Raw genomic sequence first — 16,687 nt, forward strand, 5'->3', positions numbered from 1 at the left:
GTGTGTCTGAGCAAACTCGCAGACTTCAGACCCCCACTAATGCGAGCCAGCACAGCTGAATCTTTGGTCTTAGCGTGTAAAGTCGCCATTATCTGTGCGAAGGGCTGGATCGGCTAATGAGGGCCCATCGTTCTGCGTTAGCCCCTAGGGGAGGAATGGTGCTCCCTAACTCTCCAATGCTGGGTGGCCGGCTGTTTGAAGTCGTGTAGATGTTGCAGTGGTTGTTGGGCACCTGCTGCTGTCTGTGTGAGGGCCACATGATGAAGCCTGGAAACACACACACACACACACACACACACACACACACACACCTGATGTGGTGTTGTTGTCTGAACTGACTTGAGTTGAATAATGACACTATTATCTTTTGTAGAGCTGGTTTATTTGAGCCATTTTCACTTCATAACTAATGAACTTTCAACACTCTGGGCCCTATTGTAACGATCTGAAACGCAAGTATCAAACGCGTAACGCAAGTAACTTTGTGGGCGGATCCCTGGCGGTGTTGCTATTATACCGGCGAGTAAAATGACTCTTACGCCCGACTCAAATCTAAAATGTGTTGGTCTGAAGTCGCTTCATTACTCATAGGTGTGGTTTGGGCGTAACGTGAAATAAACCAATCAGAGCGTCCTCTCACATTCCCTTTAAGAGCCGGCGCGCTTGTTCCATGGCGGATTGCTATTATAACGGCGGATTTGCCAGACGCACACAGCTTACATGATGGTAACGGTGATTTCGCAGGTGATTTTGTTTCTGGTTCTTGACGTACAACCCACTTTTGTCAGATGTGCTTGTATACCGATGTGGCTCGCCACTATTGATCAAACAGGTTTGCTCCGTCATTACCACAATTAGCCTGAATAATTTGGGTAAATGTGTAAACTAGATTTATGCCTATTTTTTCACATCTTCATGGACACCACAATGATTTCCCTCGTGTGATAATATTTTTCCTTGTAATTGGTTTGCAAAAATGTGAACTGCTGTGTCTGTGTAGATGTGAGAAGCAAAGTGTGTGTGTGTTGTGCACACGCTACATTATGGCCAAGCATGCGCCCTTAAAATAGCATCTGAATAACGCACCACTGACTTTAGACTAGATTTTTCCAGGTCTGTGGCGGAATTGTTTTCTGAAACTGCAAAATATCACCAGGGAACGTTTGCGCCGGAACACGCTCCTCTTTTCACTTTTCACTCACGGATTTTTAAAAGACTAAGCAATATTTCTTTAAATTATAAACTAAACTGAACACTCATAAAAGTTATTTTACCCAGTGTGATTGCTTTGGGATCCAGGGGGAAAGGATTTTAAATGACACAGATGTCTCAGATTTGGTGCTTTTGCTTAGACCTGCTTGTGATAAAAATGTCATAAGACATACTGTAGCTGATCTGGCCCTGCTTCTGGTCAATATTCTCTGGTTTACAGGCCTAAATATGTCTTGTTATTAGGGTTATCTTAAAAAATATATAGTTTATACAATCCAGGCTTATTAGAAAAACGTACCTGTAATTTTTTTTTTTTTGGCAAATCTCCAAAAACTTATACCGACAGTATACATACAATTCACGGAGGTTTCCTGCTGAAATGATCACCACAGGCAGTAAAAACACAAACAACTTTCATTTCATTAATTCACACAAATGTAATTGCAGGGACAGATTAATGATTAATAATTAATAAAGACTTATTTTGCCACAGTTCCTTGCACAATACTATCTTGTCACCTCAAATCACTTGATATCACTGCTTGATATGAAAACTAATACATTTTGGCATTTACATCACTTAACCATCTCTATATCTATAGATTTTGGTACAGTAGTTCCCCTGATACATGCAGCATTGTGTCAATTTTAGCACCAGTCACTGAATATTTCACTTTGAAAGTATCACAAAACTTGAAAGAAGCAACATAAAATCATTTTGCGGAAATGTCGCCACATGCACGTTTTCCCAGTGAGCCTGGGTTGAGTTTTTAATGGTCTTATGCTCTCTCTCAGGATTGCTTACAGAGATGACTAAAGGTCCACACTGCACCCTTCACAGTTTCTGTGCTTATTGTAAGGGAAATTAATTTAAATATAGTCCAATTTGCTAAGGCGGGAGTACAACACTATTGTTATACCTGAAAACCAATTACATAAAAAAAAACGAATTGTGGAATTCTGTGGAACTTTCTGTGGAATTCTGCTGTCACATATTCCATGTAAGTGAGTAATTACCTTTCTCTTTTACTCTTGCAGCGCTAAATATGAAATCATCAGGCCCAGGAGCAATTTCTGTGCAGTTTTTTTGTTTTGTAAGTAAATGGCTATATTCTGTGAGTGGAATGCCATTCCACAAAACCCAGCCATTAAAAAAGTGGAGCTTCCAGAAATGTGGAGAGCACGGCTCTTTTATTGGTGTCTGAAAACACAAATTAGCCAAAAATATTTATTAAACAAGTCCATTGAACATTGCGAAGGAATGTGAAAGCTTGTTATAGAGTTCTTCAGATGCGAGTCTGTCAGACTTATACCAGCTGCACAGAACCAAATCAATTTTAAAATGCCGTTTTAGTCTCTAATAAAGTCTAATAAAGCCCAGGTCTTGATGTTTGTTGACCGCTCTGCTGCACCCAAAAGCAATTTACTGACAGAACAGAGGGAATCTTGACCTTCAAAACTGTTATTGCCACAAGCAATTACAGCAAATGCTTATTTTTTGTACCATGTGTCCTCTCTGCCTTCCCCTCCTTGTGTTTGAGCTAACAGTTGTGTTTCATTTGCACAACGTGTTAACTAATTAGATTAATTAATCAAGGTTAATTAATCCGAGAAGCGACGACTGACTGAGCAGAGGGAACGGCGGAGGGGTTGCTCACGCGGCACTCTCTGCGTGAACCCCACACACGCACACACACACACACACACACACACACGCACGCACGCACGCGCGTCTGTGAGGAGGAAAGGGGATCTTTTTCAAAGCTGAGACTGCTTTGAATAAACCACAGGAAATCTGTGACAAGGAAACAGCAGAGCGGTAGAGGTGCTGTGTAAGCTGTTAGCGATACCATACTGGAAAGAGAGACCTGTACGCCATAGTCGTGTGGGAGATGGAAACACTACAGCAATTTACTGTAAACACACAGTTGGGAAAGAAGACATCTGTAGAGATGCGTCTAATGTCCGAGATCAGGGACAATCATAAAATCATCTCTTCTGTGATTAAAAGAGGATGGGCCGTCGCTTCGCTCTCTTAGGCATGCGGTTAAACCAGTGCCGTCGTGTACAACAGGGAAAATCATGCAACAGGAAGTTACTCTGGAATTATATTGAATCATGTTATACTTTCAAAGACAGATAACACTCCCTCAGATTCTGATCATATCTTTCCTGGCTTCTGAAGAAAATTGCAAATTAGGCTTGTAACTTAAAGCCATAAAGCTCAACCACACTTCACTGACCTCAAGTCAGTCAAAACCTCTTACATGGAACAGGAAAGGAGATGTTTAGAGAAACAACACCATAAAAGTATATCAAAAGCATGTCCTCCCACCTTTAATGTATTATTTAAATAATTATTTTTATTTAATTTTGTTATCATTTGATACTAATTGAATTAGATGCACATTTCAAACATGGCCTATCTGAATATATTGCTATCATGACGTCACTTCAAATATAAATACAGGCCTACAGTATATTTGATTTATAAAACCATATAGTGTAATTCAATACAATATACACATCAAACACCACAGATGATCATGAAATCTGCGTCAGATGCATAGACCAAATATATATATGTATATAGTGTGTGTGTGTGTGAGTGCGTGCGCGTGTATGTGGACAAAAAGTTTTATTAACATTATAAGTAAACCTCAAGGAACATATTGAAATAATTAAAAAATCCATGTTGTGTCCCAACATTAATGAGACTAATAAATCATATAAGCTTTGCACCAATCTGCATAATGTTCAAATAACGTCGTGGTAAGAGACGCTCAAGAACCGCTGTCGTTTAGCATCAGTGATGTCAAATGGCATTCAAAAATATGTGAACATGCAAATGACATTTAAGGGCTATTCTCAGAGAAGAACAGCTTCAACAATTATAGTCCATTCCAAACACACACGCACGCGCGCGCACACACACGCACGCACGCACGCACACACACACACACACACACACACACAAGGGGGTTTTGCTATCCTTGTGAGGACATTCCATAGGCGTAATGGTAAAAATGGGAATTTATACTGTACAAACTGTATATTCTATCCCCTTACACTGCCCCTATCCCTAAACCTACCCCTTACAGGAGACATTCTGCATTTTTACATTTTCGAAAAAATATAATTTAGTATGTTTATTAACCCGTTCCCCTCATGGGGACCGCTGGCTGGTCCCCACAATGGAGGTGATTTCAGGTTTTACTATCCTTGTGGGGACATTTGGTTCCCACAATGTAATATAAACAAAAGCACACACACACACACACACACACACACACACACACACGCATGTTGGGTTATTAGGACATTCCATAGACATATTGATTTTTATACTGGACAAACTGTATATTCTGTCCCCTAAACCTACCCACCGTCACAGAAAGCATTTTTACATTTTCAAAAAACATAATTTAAAATGAATTATAAGCTCTTATACTCATGAGGAACAAAAATGACCAAAAATCCCCAAAACGTAGGGAATACCTGAACAACACACACACACACACACACACACACAGACACACAGACACACACACACACACAAGCTTTACATCATCCTCTGTAAATGTAAGTACGGTATGTAGATAAGCAGGAGACGCAGGGTTATGAGGGTTTTGCTGGTTTATAGGACAGTAGGTACAATGAGTTTATTGTTTTTCATAATGAGGAAGGAATTCTGAATAGGAAGGTTTAAAGAAGGGTGGACACCTGAAAAATATTACAGTTGACCTCATTGATCTTGAAGAAGCTGTGAGCCGCCCTGATGAAAGCCTGCTTCCAATCCATATATCATGCTGTTCTTTTTTCAACTTGTTTTTCTTTTTCTTTTTGTTCTGTGTTCTTTTTATATTCATAAAATCCCTCAGGCTTTTGGACACAACCCCACAAATGTTAATCCATGCTCCTAATGCAACCTAATTCCTTATTGTGCATATTTTTTTGCATGTTTTTTTTTTCCCCCACTAAATATATTGTGACTCTCCAGTTGGCAAAAACTTTATTAGGAAGTCCAACATTTTCTTGCCAATTGCATTTGCTTTCTGTCATTGGTCAGATCACATGCCAGATATATATATATATATATACTGTGCTATGCATAAGTGAACACACACATGCTAAAATTGCCTAAAAAGAGAAATAAAAAATAATCTTTTGGAAATTGATCTCAATTTAAAAAATGAGGAAACTCCAATCTTTAAGGACAACAATTTTCCAATTTTAAGGATACTTCCAATTTTCTTTGTGAATGAATAATGTGTTGTAAATAAATAAATGTTCTTCCTTAAAATACAGTGTGCATAAGTCAGGACACCCCTATGTTAAATTCCCATAGAGGCCGGCAGATTTTTATGTTTAAAGGCCAGTTACTTCATGGATCCGGGATACTATGATCCTGATAAAGTTCCCTTGGCCTTTGGGATTAAAATATCTGCACATCCTCACACACACTTCACCATGGGGAACTTTCCATAAGATCATCTCTCAATGCAAATCAAACCAGTTATTAGGCGAACTGAAATAAAACATGCCAATCTCTAGGTATGGTGAAGTGTGTGTAATGATGTGTGGCTATATTAATCCCAAAGGCCAAGGGAACTTTATCAGGATCATAGTGTTCTGGATCCACGAAAGGCATTAAGATCAATTTCCAAAAGATGATTTTTTTATTCCTCTTTTTAGGCGACTTTAGCATGAGTGTGTTCACTTAAGTTTATGGGTGTCTTATACTGTACAGTTGTAGTAAATGTTGGATATTCAGTAAAGTAATAATGCCACTCTGCTTCATATTTGCTGAATGAAATCCTTGTTTCGTACTAATTTTAGGGATCCTGATTGCAAAAATAGTACCTGTTTTTTTCTCTAGCACGTCACAAAATATGATTCATTTCATTTTTGCTTTCGATAACCATTTGTAAGGTGAGGAAGATTATAATCGCCAGGAAAACTGCCACAAAGACATGATTCTTATCTTCCTCTGAGCCATGGCAGAACTGTGTGTTCAATTCCCTGCCGATTCTTACATGAATGACATTATTATATGCCTATTCATGATTTCAAGGTCAGAATTATGGGTTGTAACAGAAGAAAACGCTCATTTCCAGCTACATCTGTGGGTGTTTCCCTACATACAAACAGACAGAAGATTACAAATTACAGATTTTGTGGAACAATTTTTTTTATTCAAAATAAGATCAATTTTACATTTTTTTTTTCATTTTTACTTAATTATTTTTGTCATTAAAACCTGACATTTGACTGCTTTTGTTATTTTGATACATGCATTAAAGCTGATATAAAAACGACATTAGGCCTTTTTTGTAAGTCATCTTTTTTTTTCAAAATGCAGGGTTGTGCAATCATCATGACATCACAATCATTTTCAAGTGGTCTGGGTTTCTCAACAAAACTGTATTACTAAAGGAATGAGACCCGATCACCCTTTCCCAAAGCCTTTTTCACTTAAGGTCACCTGGAGTAATCTGAGTTTGCTTCAGGACACATTGACTGATTCTTGTCTGTCATTTTTTGTAATTACTATTTTCGCCTTATTACGTACGTCTTCCTCGCACCATATTGATTCACAACCATATTTATTTTTGCCGGTACTAAAAATAGACAGTTATTTGAATCATTATTCTGTGATACAATCCTGTGTCATGAATCACTGTTTTATTTCCTTTGTTCCATTCCAGGAGAGTGACAACATTGTAGTTTAGCCATAGATTATTGTATTATAAGTCATTCTATTTTAGGATGTTGTTGTTGTTGTTTTTTTTTTTTTTTTGTGAATTCCTAGAATATGCTTCCTTGTATGCAAACTTTGTTTTGTTTTGCTCATTTTGAGTAGTTTTTCTGGAATGGTTTTTCGTTGTTGGTAGAATAGGCATTATGAATTGCCAATGTTTTGTTCTCACTTAAATGCGATCCTGTCACTTTGTCTTCATTTAGTGATTGTGACCAGATATATTTGTGGTTCCCCTCGTCCCCTAGCCATTCTTCTGGGAATAAACTCAAAATGCGCTGGAGAACGCGGATGCGTCTGTTGTGTTAGTTATCCTAAATTGCACTGTTGGGTATAGTGGTTGTGGCCAGGTCGTGCTCTGGGGTGTTGAATGTGAGTATGAGTATGACCAAACTTTACTTCACGTGCCGCTTGGCATCTCTTCCCTGATTATATTAGCGACGTGTGAATTGCTCACATTGACTCACTGCGTCGTGAGCACCCTGGTGCGTTGACACTTCTCAGACGGGATCAAACAAGCGCGTAAAATGAGGACATCACCACGCCGCTATCACAACTACACGCCCCAAGTGCAAAGCTTATGACTTATTTCTGGCAACATATGATACGCATTGATGACAAGTCATCCTTATGAATGCATCATACTGTGTAATAAAAGCGTCTACTGTTTTGCATTCACAGAGACGGGTGGCAACAACTGGGGCAAGATGGCTAGTGAAGTGTGGGAACTTAATACTTTAATGGGATTTAATACCTTTATGTTTGAATGTGCATAGACTACCTGCCTTGTTAGCTTTGGAGTCATTGTGTAAACTCTACTGCAAACATTACAGCGGCTTTACTTACTAATTGCCAAGGCGTACTGTGCTGACATTCAACTCATAGATATCCTATATGCCCACTGTATTATTCTGCTTTGTTTGGAACTGAATAGTATACCGCTTACAGCTTATAACTGCATGCTACAGTACATATCTATTTAAAAATACATGTGAAACATTGTGCAATAATCATAATTCACAGTTTTAAAATGTACTCAATATTTTTAAGTGTATATTTTAAAATGTTTTATTTTTCATACTGTTAAGGCCCGGTCACACCAAGGATGATAACTTTAACTGTAACAATAAAGATCTACAGGTGAAACTCGAAAAATTTGAGTATCGTGCAAAAGTTCATTTATTTCAGTGATTCAACTTAAAAGGTGAAACTAATTACAGCTTATGAAAACCTTTTCACAATTTTCTAATTTTTAATTTGGGGTTTTCATAAGCTGTAAGCCATAATCATCAAAATTATAACAAATAAAGGCTTGAAATATCTCACTTTGCATGTAATGAGTCTATATAATATATTAGTTGCACCTTTTAAGTTGAATCACTGAAATAAATGAACTTTTGCACGATATTCACATTTTTTGAGTTTCACCGGTATCCAAAAAATCTCACTATAACGATAACAGCTTTTTCCCTATTTCCAGTCCTGTGTGTGTGTGTGTGTGTGTGTGTGTGTGTGTGTGTGTGTGTGTGTGTGTGTGTGTGTGTGTGTGTGTGTGTGTGTGTGTGTGTGTGTGTGTGTGCGTGTGTGTGAATGCTACATGTTTTTGCCGTAGACCACAACTCATGGCTCAATATCAAGCAGCTGTTGATTGTCCTCCGTGAGTCACACACACTGCTGCCATTTCCAGGCACTGCTCCCCTTTCAAACTGCTGTGTGTGTGCTTGTGTGTTTTTGGAGAGAGTGGGTGGACACTTTCCCTCTATATGTTTTCTGTTTTCATTTGACTGCCTGTAGCTACCTGAAATCATTTCACTCTCAGTTTAACTCAAGGAAGCCATTTTCTGCTCTTTGCTTTGTTCCACACTCAAACGACTTAAAGGTCCCAGTAAACTCGTCTTGTTCTTATTTACTATCTGACACTGGAAACTAGATGCGTTTTGTTTTTCCGACACCTGAAAATCCAAGTTGACAAGAAGCTTGCTTTAGATTATGCAGTTCCAAGTATTCAAGAAGCAATGAAACATTAACTGTCATTCTGTGTTAGTCGTTCAGACATGCTTTTCATATTCCAGTGAAGAGACTCGCAGTGAAACTATGTCCTTTGTATAATGTGTCCTTCCGAACCCTTGTTGCATTTAAATGATTCATATATTATAAAATAAAGATGCACATTTTTTTCTTTTTTAGTACATTTAGTACATACTTCAGATAGAAGTAACTCAGGTGTGTCATGGCTATTACTGCATCATGTCATTTATCTCTGTTTGTTTTGGTCAGTATCTGTTCATGTTAGATCAGTAGCACACTCCTCTTTTAACAAGCTGCATGATTTGTGGCTTTTAAGGCGTATATAAAAAAAAAGGATATATAATTTTAGCGATTTTCACACACACATATGCATATACCATTTCATCAAGCAGTTTTAGGTTCATCTGAAAGGTTTGTCATTGATGTACATGGAAATGACTCTAACTGTTGCTGTTTTGTTTTGTTCTCGGCTCCTAGTGAACTTTTTTGTGGACAGAGCAAGTGACTTAACATTTGTCATCATCACACCACTAATGTGCAGACTGTCCATGTGCACCATGTTTTTTTGTGTGTGACAACAGCACATCTGCAAGTGATCGAACGCTCAAAGAGAAGGTGTCCATCCGCACTCACAGTGATTGGAGTAAACTTGCAAACGTGTAAAGACTTGCGTGCTCAAGTGTGCATGAGATGGAGCAGATTGTGGAAAACAAAGTATTCCTTGGCCTTACGACTTATTTAGTTAGAAATGTATGATTGTAGAATGTAGTTTTTCCTCATGAAGCTCAGGATTGGCCACATGAGTATTTAGTCAACTCTATGAATAGAGTGTTATCTTCTTCATCGCACCATTGATCAGATATGTTGCATGCAGCTTTCTGGTCATTGAGTTGCATCAGCCACCACACCCATTTTAAATGGTATTTGGCTCAGGCACACACACACACACACCCCTTAGATACAGACACTATGGCCTAGCTGTGTTCTCCACCTTGGAGGGTGTGCCCAGATTGTTAATATGTTCCACAATCCTCTTCCACTAAATCAACCAAAACAAAAAGACGCCTATTGGGAGCACGCAACCTGTCAGAATGCGTTCAGTTAATCAGTGATTGGCTCTGTTCAGTTTTCATTACCGTATTTTACAGGTTATACGTTTTTGTATTTTCTAAAACATGCTGCGGTTTATATTCCAAAGTGACTTATATCATGCTATAAACATCAAACACACATTTGGATGTGTGCTGAATGAGAGGCGTACATGAGCCCAAATCTTATTTATGTAGCGCATTTCTCACACGCTGGTAGTTTAAAACATTTTTTGTTTATAATAAATATCAGTATGTTTTTTTCTCTCTCAACAATGCAGTTTTGACCCAGTGCGACTTGTAAAAACACGTATTTTCCGGAAAATATTGTACATTATAATTTTTGTCACAAACACAGACCAATAAAGCGACTAAAGAAGCACTCTAGGGACACCTGTGCGTTTCCTGTGATATGCTGTGCTGGTTTGAACACAGCATATTTTAGGGTTGCTTGTCACATTTTCAGTACCTTTGTAGAAATGTTTATAGGTTATGACAGCTGCCTCTGCTACACCGATGGTCTTCTGTCAAATCGTTGCTTCAGGTAAAATATCCCTGCCATAAAAACAAGCATCTCTCCAGTGGGCATTCATGACTGTTGAAGTCACAACTGCCCACATATTGATACATATTGCAATATAGCGATCCAATCTGTCAAACGTCTTTGAAATACTGTGCTTTGTAAAGCATTTTACAAATGAACCTGTCTTGAAATGACTATTTGGACTAAATTATAGCCATGCATTGGTACTGTAAGGTTTTATAAGAAAGCACCTGTTCTTCAAGGTCATGGTTGTAGATGACCGCTCGTGTTTTCCAAATGAGATGGCTCTGAAAACACTGAGCAATTCAGTCCCGTCTCTTCCTATAGGGGGGCCAAACAAATCAACTTCACCTCAAGTTTTGATTTTAGACAGCTCTTGGCTTGGAGACAGCTGTCACATCTCTACGATGTCATGGCAAGCACCCGCGGGGAGGTCATAAGAGAAAGCAGAGTGGGCGTCCACGTGAGGGTCTTACCCGGGGCACCCTTGAGCCCTGTGCCCTACCCCCGACTCCTTGACACTGACTCACTGGTTTAAAAGAGTGTACAATACCCCCTCTCCCGCTGTCCTGGACTAAGGGTCACTGAAACACACATTAGTCATCACTGTCCTCTTCATTAGTTCTTTACCGAGAACCTTTAAGAGCATGTTTTAATGATGCACCTTTATATTCCTATTTAAGACGCATTTTGCCCAAAGCACATGCATACGCAGTTCAGATGCTCTTTATATGTTGTTTAATAAGTGTTCTTGTAACCTACTTAAGATTTATTGTAGAAATAGAACATTTCTATATTAGTATTCATTTTTCGTGGAACACTCTTTCAGACGATTATGCCAACTACAGTTACAGAAGTCATAATAATTATGTTATATGTATGTAAAGCTGTTTAATATAGTATTTTTTAAGATTTAAAATCGTATCTAGGTTAAAATATGGATTTTAAAACTTGTTTTAAATGATTTTAAAATAACTTAGCATCCATTTTATGATTATGAAAATAGATGAATCAAGATTTTATAACATTGATACGTATGTGAATGCACAAGATCTTTCGATCTGCTTAACCTCTCTTAAAGGTAGGGTTGGCAATTTCAGAGAGGCTAGCAATACCGAGCTAGCTTTGAAAGCATGAGATGCTACCGTCTCTTCAGAGCGTCTCCAAAGCCACGCCTCCTCCAAAACACATGACCACTCGAAGCAGAGTCTGCAAAGAGACACGAGCGACACCGTTAAATTACCTCATGTCTCAAACCACATAACTTTACAATAATAATGAATGTAAACCACGTGCAGTGCTCTAGTTGCACCACCTGACTGCTGCAGATTAATTTCAGCGTTGATAGTGTTGACATAGAAACGCATACATCTGAATCCGAGAGAACGTCACAGGTTTTCATATCATAATTACGGTTATGACATGGCAGGAACGCAGCATAAGCTCATTGCTTTGCTTCAGGAGGAACTGTAAAAGTGTCTCTGCTGTTTGTTTGTGTCTCTCTGTGACTGACGTCTGTCTACAACTCTGCATATCCTTACGAAAAACACTGATGATGTGTGATGTGTGTGCGAGCAGGTGTGTGGAGGTATACAAATACATGTTGACAGGACATCGAATCAGTGCATGAAATTATTTTGGTCCTGAGACTTCGACAGAAGATATATGTACATCTTTTAATATTTAGTCCACTCCTATAATTGATTGCTATCAGGATATGAAGAGAGTTTCAACCAGTATAACAAAACGTTTTATAAAAAACATTGCCCACCCTACCTTTAATGGACGTTTTTAGATGCTAACAAGTAAACTCAAATTTAGACCTTTTGCAGGTGAACTTTTTTTTTAAAGAGTGTGTTTGCTTTTACTTTTTTGGAGGAACCTCTAGTCGATACCCTGCACTCCAGTCCTTCTTCTGCTGTCTCATCCTTTGTCTGTAATAAAAGCGCCATTGATTTACATGAATTACAAGTACATGAATATGCTTTGGCAGATGTTTTCTTACCAAAGTAAGTTATGTGCATATAAGTGCATATATTGTGTTCTGAAATGGGTTTCTTAAGCAAAACAGTGACTAGATGCTAAAGACAATAGACTGCTTCCTTGCGCCAGGTTATTGGCTTTTCAACACAGCATTACTGCTTTCTTGATACTTTCATTTGAACTGGCGGTGTAAAACAACCCTGTCATATTTTGGAACTGCTTCTCATTGTAATCAAACTGGAGTTTGCAACATTTTATTGACCTTTGCTTGTGTCGTTAATGAATCCTTCATTTTGGATAATTACGCTTTTAAAATGAGTTTGAGGCACATTCAAAGCTGTAAAATAGCGAATATATATGTCTAGCTTGTCAAATAATATATATATATTTTACTATTTAAAATGTATGCATTGTAGATCAATGTAATACACAGTGTTTCATAGCGTTTACTGACTAGAAATGTTTGTTTCATTCTTGTCATTGGAGAACGACTTCAAAATGATATTCAATGTTTGTTCCTATGCAAATGCCAGTCACACAAGAATATTTCTGCTCCATCTCCTTCTTGTCGCAGCCATAACCCAACAATTCCACCAATGCCCATCAGCAAGAATGAATTATGTCTCTGGGAACATGGGTCATACCATAATGCTGTACTGATGCAAGCTGATTAAATCAAGCAACACCTTGGGATGTAGACCCCCCCGCTCAGGTCCATGTAGTATGATAGCGGCTGATGAAGAGCAAGAAGAGACAGACGACAAGGGTAGCCATCAGCTTTGCGCTTGACATTTTGTTCCTTTTTGTGTTCATACAGATTCACACGTTTGCCCTCAGAGCTTCATCAAATAGATGCTTTTCAACAGCAGCCCCATTCTGCTGAATGCTAGGTTTCAAGCCCCAGAAGGTCCATCCTGCTTGTAAAACATTTTTCAAATCTTAAGTAATGAACTCAAGCTTTCTTGCTGAATTTGTGAGTCTCAAACATGTTTTTTTTCAATGCTGTGAAGCTTATCTGTTTGGATGTTTCCAGTACCAGTCCTGGAGGCTACATTCATTTCAAAAGGCTTTGAAACAATCGGACTAATATTTCCAATTCACAGTATTACATATTGATTATCAATGAGCTTACGAAATAACATGAAACATATATCAACATACGCTTTAGTGTAAGACACCGTATCAAAACAAAACAAAAATCAGTAGAAAAACAAGAAAAAAAATCTGTTACATTTTTAGGACATTTACTTCAACCCTAAAACACAATAGGGCTTTTCTTTTTCTTTTTTTTATCATCGTTGTAAACCCCGTTTTTAACCCCGGTTAGAGAAACTTGCATGAAACTGTGTGGTGTTAAGAATGTTACTGCTAGATGCTTAGCAACAGAGAACCAATCGCGTGCCTCATATTCATGTGCTTTTGACAGCCACAGGAAAGGAGAAAAATGTCAAATGGTGATGGAAAACACGTCTGTTGGTGTGAAGAAGAGACCATTTCATTCTTACCTTTATAATGTAGTCCGAAAAGTTCAGGAAGAGCTTGATAGCACAGTCAAAAAAATATGAGGATTTGCTACACTGGAGCTTTTATGCAAACCGGTCGAATGCTGCATTCATCCAATTAATGACAATGATAAAAATAGGCTAATAAGAATGTTATCCCAGGGTTTAGGAATGTACAGTGTGAAACGTCAGCATGTGAATACCCAGGATTAATTGTTAACCTCGAGTACTGAACAGTGTGAATCATGAAACAAACAAAAAAAGTCCTTAAAAATACGGCCCACAGGTGTTTTACCTGTATATTGAATCACGCTTTGTGTTGTGTTTTAAAGATAAATGATTTATGTAAACTAAACGGATGATGTCCTGGCAGAACATTACCATTACAATTTTCTCTTTTGTGCAGGGTTTCTTCTTTAATCAATGTAAACATCTAAGGTCAGGAATATTTCACAGCACGTTGATCCCTGAAAATTGCCTTCTGTGTGAACGCAAACATGTCTCAGGATCGATCCCGGAATGGGGACCTATTAACATTGCTGGGATCACACGCCCTGTGTGAACAAAGCCGTAATCAATGTCGTAAGGTGTGTGTAGTGATGACGCTAAAGCTGAGATCGTTCGCCAGTTTAGTGGAACGGTACGCGATGAGCTAGTTTATGATCGAATCAGAAAAAAAATGCACGAGCGTGGACAAAACACAGATCATGAGCAAACTTTATACGCTGTGGAGACATGGGGCCCTATTGTAACGCTCTGAAACGCAAGTGTCAAAGCGCAAAGCGCAAGTAACTTTGTGGGCGGATCCCGGCGCTGTTGCTATTTTCCCGGCGGGATTAAACGACTCTTGCGCCTGGCGCAAATCTAAAAGGGGTTGGTCTGAAGTAGCTTCATTATTCATAGGTGTGGTTTGGGCGTAACGTGAAATAAACCAATCAGAGCGTCCTCTCACATTCCCTTTAAGAGCGGGCGCGCTTGTTCCAAAGCGGATTGCTATTATAACGGCGGATTTGCCAGCGCACGCCAGGAGCGGTTCACATCCGAGGAGACCGACGTTCTCGTCAGGGCCGTAAAACACAGAGAAGTGACATTGGGGATGATGGGAGAAACCCACCCAAATTAGCTTCGGTTAAACAGGCGTATAATTTGGGTAAATGTGTAGCCTAATCTAGATTTTTTTTTTTTAAAATCTAGATAGATCTTTTTGCACATCTTCACAGACACAACAATGATTTCCCTCGTGTGTTAATATTTTTCCTTGTAATAATGTATGATTTGCAAAAATGAAAACTGCTGTGTCTGTTTATAATTATTAGAGAATCAACGTGGATGCGCGTTAACACGCTACATTATGGCCAAGCACGCGCCCTTAAAATACCATATCACTAACGCGCAACGCGCCACTGTCTTTAGACTGTTTTTTTCCTGGTCAGTGGCGCAATTGCTTTCTAAAACTGGAAAATAGCACCAGGGGAGTTTTGTGCCGGAACACACTCCTCTTTGCGCTGAACCGCCCCCGCGAGCGCAAGTTCATTTCCTAATTTACCGACGTGCGTCTGTGGAGGGAAAAGTCCGCTGTGCGCGGGTGCAAAATAGGAATGATACATGCGTCGGTGTTCAAAGTCAATTGCGCTGGGTGCAAGATAGGGCCCATGGGGTCTTCACAGGATCTTTATGGGATGTGTGTGAAAATCACTGGCAGTGTGAATGAACCAAAATCAAACGATCCCGGGACAAGTTATCGGTGTATTTCCTGGAATCTCTGTGTGAAAAGGGCAATACAGTATTCAACGCAAGTACATAACCAGAAACAATTCTAGCTACACAAACTTGATTTCATGCATCATTGTCAGTTGAAAATGCCAATACACACTTCATTCCAACATTGCTGCGACGGGCACCAGCATCACAACAGCAAACAAAAAACTTGAGTCTTATAGTGTTAGACTTAACTGTGATCAGAATAAATTAAAACATTTGCTGTTTTGGAGGATTTAATGCATTCTGTGTAATTCTAATGTAGCAGATAAATCTGTGGCGCTCATAATTGGACTAGCCAGAGCAGTTCAACTCAGTTAGAGATGAGAGAACCGTTTTGATATAACATCAAGTAGACTGTCAGGCCGCTTCTGCTGAATATGTGTCCCATTCACATATATCAAGGCTGAGCTCGCTGTTTCTGCGCAGACCTCAATGTGCCTCACTGAGTTATGCGTTAGCTTATCCCGCACACGTCCCCTCTAACTGGTAACGTCACAAATCCAGCGCACACGGCTCGCTCTAATGGGAGCAGAGGTTACACGGCAGGCAGCAATTATCACAAATGGATGAGTTCAAACCGACTGAAAGACATTTGATTAAAGCCCTTCGTTCCCGCCATGGTGCTAATGACGTGCGTCAGGGCCTAGCTCTAGGAAAACAGCACAGGAACAGAAAGGATCATCTCGAGTCCCTGCGGAAACTTCTGATGTGATGAGCTTGAGATTGGCAGATGTGGCCGTAGCTGAAGCTAAAGCTAATGCGGCGTGAATTCTGGTTGTAGTCTTTTCCTGCCAAAATCACACACCACCTT

The 16,687-nt window shown here is 39.2% G+C and overlaps 1 protein-coding gene across 2 annotated transcripts in view; it reads left to right on the forward strand.

Moving 5' to 3' along the window:
* babam2 (BRISC and BRCA1 A complex member 2) overlaps nt 1-16,687 on the forward strand; it is a 102,645-nt gene that overhangs the window by 67,677 nt on the left and 18,281 nt on the right. The gene's annotated exons all lie outside the window — the stretch shown is intronic.

This window comes from Phoxinus phoxinus, assembly GCF_949152265.1.
Source record: "Phoxinus phoxinus genome assembly, chromosome: 13".
In the NCBI taxonomy this organism is placed as follows: domain Eukaryota; kingdom Metazoa; phylum Chordata; class Actinopteri; order Cypriniformes; family Leuciscidae; genus Phoxinus; species Phoxinus phoxinus.